The sequence below is a fragment of the Strigops habroptila genome, chromosome 2 (assembly GCF_004027225.2).
Source record: "Strigops habroptila isolate Jane chromosome 2, bStrHab1.2.pri, whole genome shotgun sequence".
In the NCBI taxonomy this organism is placed as follows: domain Eukaryota; kingdom Metazoa; phylum Chordata; class Aves; order Psittaciformes; family Psittacidae; genus Strigops; species Strigops habroptila.
The window spans coordinates 37,693,798-37,699,797 of NC_044278.2; positions in this window are offsets into that span (position 1 = coordinate 37,693,798).

Consider the following 6,000-nt stretch of genomic DNA (forward strand, 5'->3'; position numbering starts at 1 on the left):
TCTTCCAGTTAATTACTCTAGCAACTAATTAACATGTCTAGTAGAGATGATCATCAGGTGTGGCTGCCAAAGAGGTCAGCATGCCTAGAGTCATCTTGCAGCACTTTCTGCTTGAGGGGGTGCAGATCACAGGTGCAATTTCACACTAGAAGGAAGGAAAAAAAAGAAACAAAAACCACCCAGGACTTGTCAGAATTCAGTATCCCAGATTTCTGTCGAATTTGGTAAGTGATTCATTTCTCAATGTCACATAAGAATAAATACCACCATATCCTTATATAATTCAATTATAAAATAAAATATCCTGAGTATGAACTAGAAAAATATGCACACTAAGACTATAGAGGCATCCTTTGTAGCTGCCTTAATTTACTCTTATCTACCAACAAGTTCTTAATACTTTTGTCTGTTATCTCCAAAGTTATGGTCTAATGCAACATTTGCTGACATATCTATTCTCATTAGAAGGTTGAACAAGATGCCAAAGAATTGCCTCAACTTATTCAAAAACTGATAACTACATTTTGCTTGTTGGCAGAACACCTTTGGTGGCACAAAATATTCTGTTTTAAGAATGGTCTTGAGCTACACCAGCAAGTGATTTTTGCTGCTGGGATCAGCACTGGGTTACATGTAGGGCCATGCTGTTCAACTCTGCCAGCAAACATTATATGTTTTCAGGCACCTAAAATAAAACTGCTCAGCTAGAAAACTAACTGGCAAACTGAAAACAATGAAATGAAGTGAGGCCTACATAGGGAGACATAACAGGTCTCTGCCCACTTTCCCTATCCTGGAGTCATGCTGTGGTGGCAATCTATCTGAATAGGTTCCATTTTGAAAGTGCTGTAATTTAAAGTTAAGAAAGCAAAACCAGACTAAAGGTGTTGAGGAACAAGGTGCAAGCGTACTGAAAACAGGGAAGTAGAAGAGGGTTGTGCATACGTGGCTCCCATGTACAAAACCACAATGAGGCAACACAGACAACTATCAAGTAATTTGCCATGCATGCAAGCTGTGCTGCAGCTGCTGAGCTCAAATGTCTGGCCAGCACCTGACTGCAAATGAGAAAATGTGTTCCTTTAGGACTTGTTAAAACTGGAGGTCAGGAGAGGAGAAGAAGAACAATTATCCTTCATTTATGAAGTAACTGTAAAAAAACTTTAACTTATTATATGCAATGTTAACATAATGCTGTGCAGAGGGCTGCTCACACTAAAGGCACACCTGGCTAAGAAGAACCCGTGTAAAGCATGGAGAATCATAGAATCACTTAGGTTGGAAAAGACCTTTAAGATCATCGAGTCCAACCACTAACCTAACAGTGCCAAGTCCACCATTAAACTATGTCCTTAAGTGCCACATCTACACATCTTTTACAGGGGTGGTGACTCCACCGCTTCCCTGGGCACCCTGTTTCAATGCTTGGCAACCCTTTCAGTGAAGAAGTTTTCCCCAATATCCAATCTAAACCTTCCCTGGCACAACTTGAGGCCTTGAAAGCGAGACATGGCAAACACAGACATTAGAGTTTTGTTGGCAGGGTGGTATGGAATGAGTCTTGTCTATGGGGGTCCTGGCTGAAACAGGGCATGAGGATCTCAGATCCTGTTTACGTTTGTCTTCGGAGAAATTGGATTTCGTGTCACAGATGCCCCTCTTCATCATCAATTATCCTCTTATCAGAAAATGCTGCAAGTCCCTGTATTTTAATTAACTGCCTATGTGTGAAAGAGATAAACGGGGTAAGAACTGGAGGCTCTTCCTCTTCAGTCTCTGTTAAGTGGCAACTACAAGTGAAGCAGAGAAAGAACTGCTGTAAGAATCTCTTTGGGTGTCATGACAGACTTTTAGGAAGTTGGTAAAAATGGCATAGTTCCTATGACTTGACAGTCTGTCTGACTTAAGGCCTCAGGCTTGTTTACTGGCTGCGGATTTAGAGAGTCTTGGGAAGCCTGTGCTTGTTCTTTTCTCCAAGCAGTGGCTTCACAGCCAACAGGCTGCAATTAGGCCTAGGAGGATTCAACATGCAGCCAATGAATTATAGCCTTATAGACAAGAAAAATATTTTTGATGATTTAATTCCTGTGGACATTTGTGATAGGAAGTAACAACAAAGTCCTTGTCACTGCTTTGCACCATGCAGCTTTATTTCAGTGGTAATTTAATACCAGCTGAGGCCCTGGTCTTTTTGGCATGTTTTGCATGAGTCTGTATGAAGGGTTGAATAAGGATCATGGAGCCTGTGGTTTTCAAAGCTGAAGAGAAAGAAATCCAGATCTGAGCACTTAAAGCTCCTAGTCTAATTATTTAAGCCATGATGGCCATACAGATTTTAATAGCTGAGTAGCCACTTCTTATGTATCATTGAAACAAGTAATGGTACAGTTTAGAGTTCACTAGGGCCACCAAATCCTATTGCATTGGTGACAAGAGTTTTCATACAGGACAATTGGGTGCCTGGGTCTATCCCTTTCCCAGGCAACCTACATCTCTAAACTCTGAGCATGGTATCTTATCTCTATTTGGTGTTTCTCATGGTTAAAAAAACCCCAGAAATAGCTCAGATTTCACCTTATGGCTCCTCCATCAGGATAAATAAGAGACATGAAGAACCCGATTTTGAGATTATTGCAACAAGCAAGTTAATAAAATGGTGATTTAGTTTTAATCACTGAACTTCTTAGCACTTAAATCTCTCTAGTTTATGTACACAGCCCATGACGTAGCCAGAGCACACGAATGTATTGAGCTCTCCATTCAGTGCTGCGAAGTTTTTGAGTTTTAGAGCTAGATATTTTGGGGTAACTTGGCTACTGATTGCTGTCTGCTGCAGGGAGTTTTTTGCACCTCACTCTGACAGCCAGTTTAAGGGAAGTTTTCCCTATCTCTGAGCCGGAACCTTAAATAGCAAAGGCAGGCCCAACCAAGCAGATGGCCGCTTGGCCCAGCTCTTAAATAGCCATGAAAAAACCACAAGGAGGAGGAGTGAAAACTGCTTCAATCTCTGGACTAGGGAAATGTGTTGCCCTTCTCTTTTTGACATGGTTTCTGAAGGAGGTATAGAGACACAATGCTGCCATGTTAGCCTCTCACTTGGCCGCAGTGACTCAGGCTCTGTTTTGGCTGAGATGGATTTTGGTATTACAGATATAGTCTAAAAAGCTGTCCACCTTTGCAGTCCAGCAGAGCCCTACCACCAGCTCTTCCTTCTGCCTTTTAAAAAAGCAGAAATTCATCCACTTAAAGGAGTAGGATGGATGGGTTTCCATGGAAGAAGCAGACCCTGCTAAGCTAGTGCCCACCTCCTGGCTGCCAGAAGTCATTGTCAGAGCAGAAGTGCTGCCCAGGTTGGTGCTAGTAGGAGAGCGGTGACCAGCCAGGAGTAGAGCCACGTAGCTAAACCCACGCTACCAACAGGTTGGTGTGCGATGCTGGGGGAACACTGCTGCTTTGAGCCTGATGCTCAGCACTTGTGTAGGACATACAGGAGTGCTGGGGTAGCTTGCTTTCCTGGTGCATACCCAAACATGCACCCTCAGACCCTCTATGCTTATAGGGTTAGGCACTCTTTTCTGAGAGCTGTCTCTCCCCTCCTGCAGCCCACAGGGGATTTCAATGCCCAGCTCTGATTTCTGGATGTTGCCTTAGGCAGGTACCCACATTCCCTTATGAACACAGCCCTGGATGCCAGGATAGGATGCAGAAGTTAGATAGTGCTGGTGCCGGGCTGATACTGCTCTGGGGAGGTGTGGGGTGGGCTGTGGGTTTTGAGAAACTGGTGTGGAGTTAACATGAGCCCAGCTGCAGTGTGGTGAATTGGTGAGCAGGGACATTGCTGAGCCACATTGCTGGATCACATGCAGGGCTACAGGCTTAGGAAGTGACTTGCCCACTCCAGCCTTGCTTCCTGCTCTTCCGTTGCAAACTTAGCTCAATAACAACCACAGTTGTGCTTTTTTTCTCTGCACAGGCACAGGTTGACTTTTTCACCTCAGGCAGTTTAGGGACAGAAGGTGAAAGTAAAAAGATACAAACAAAATACTATTAAAAATACAGGATGGCATTTTCATAGCACTATTTATTCAAGAATGTGTGCGGCACAATTAAGATCACTAGTTCAAACATCCCACTTCACAGCAGCTGCAAATGGACTCAATCACAGATTACACCCTCGTTGGTCATACCATGGTTTATCTGCTGAGCCTAACTACTTTCTCTGCTGAAGGCTGGTTTGAGCCGCACTTCAAAATATTTATGTTATTCTTGCTGTGTAAATAAACAGCTTGAGGCTCACACTGTAACACCCTTTCCTAGCATTGGCATTCCTGAAAGAATAAACAAAAACCAGACAGACCTCAGTCCTTGGACTTGGCATGCTGAGCAGGCCATTTATCAAGATGCCTGTGCATGGCAGTCATTACTGAAGGAGCAAAAGCATTTACAGAAAAATCCGTGACACCCAACCCTAGGGCACACTCAGTACTGTAGTGGTTTTAGCACCTACCATGCTTTACCTCCCATTTAGAAGTGACCTGTTTCAATTGCTGTAGTGAGGAAACGGCTGGTGACCTCCCTGCTCCTCGGGGTAGACATAGTGTGCTCCAGGAGGACTTCAGAAAACGCCTGCAAGTGTCCCTTCAGAGAAAGTGCATAAAACAGCTGCAGATATCTCAGTGATAAAACGGCCTCGTTCACACAAATATTCAATTTGAAGTTGTTATAAAGTGGGACTTGGAGCTATCTCTACAGAATTGTATCTGGGTATGAAAAACAACTCCAAGCCTGCTCCTCATTTGAGAGCTACAAGCTCTCAGTGAGATGGCTCTTTGGCAGCTGCCTCCCCTTCCCCACGCAGCATCCCTGGCTTGGTTCCCCACACAGCCTAATGCTGTTTTCTCACTCATGCCCAACATCGGCAGATTATTTGACTGCCTGTTGCTATTTTTACCATGTTGCTTCTTTACTCAGCTGCCTCAATCAGCTGTTGCTGTGTTTTTCCTCTCCCTCTGCCTGCAAAAGGGCAGGCTGGAGGCCCTCAACTCTTGCTCCTGTTCCTGCTCTTTTTCAAGGCTTCTCTGTAAGACTCACATTAAAGTCAGCCTCTTCTTTCTCTATCCCGAACCTTTAACAATCAGGGCACGACACATTTGTCTTCTTGTATCTGCCTCTTCCAGCCCAACTGTGATAGAAAATGGCAGTTTCTAATGCTCACTCACACCCCAAACAAAGACAGAGTCAAGCAAACCCTCATTTCTCAAAACACCAGCTACAAACTTTAAATAAGACAAGGGAAGAAAATGATTCAGCAGTAACAGGAGGTCTCAATAACAGATGGCAGAGTAGACAAGCTCACTTGTATTTGCTTGCACAGTGAGGTCTTTTGTGACAGTCTTCTTGTGGGGCTGCTTCACATGAGCAGTAATTTTACTGGCTGTCAGGACAACACTGCAATGAGAGCAGGTCCTTTGTGCATGGATCTTTACAGAAGTCACAGCTGCCTGTGAGTCGTTTTCACACTTTTAGCTTATCTTTTGAGTAGATAAACATGTTTTTGCTGAAAATTTTTCATGTAAAGAAAAACTTAGTTGTTCCTGCAGTTGTTCTGTATGATATCTAATTAATAAGGATCTTTTCTCAGAACGCATTTAAAATTAAGCTGTTTCAAAACAGCACTGTCCTATGCAGATACTTAGTTTAAAGAATGGCTTCATATCATATCTTTAATAGGACTTAGAAGTTAGTGACCTCTACCTTTTCTATTATGATTTAGAGAAATAAAACAGAATGTGATTTTGCACATGCTCTAGGCTACAACAAAAACTGTTATTGGATGTTGAACAATAACACACAAGTTGTGTGACTAGGAATAAGGTGTAAGGTTAATGGTTTTCTTGTGAGGCTGTGACTGCTAGATCATCATATATCTCAATTATAAGGTATAACCTAGGTTAGTAAGCAGAAATAGAATACTTCAGTAGCTCTTAAAATACTGTGGGT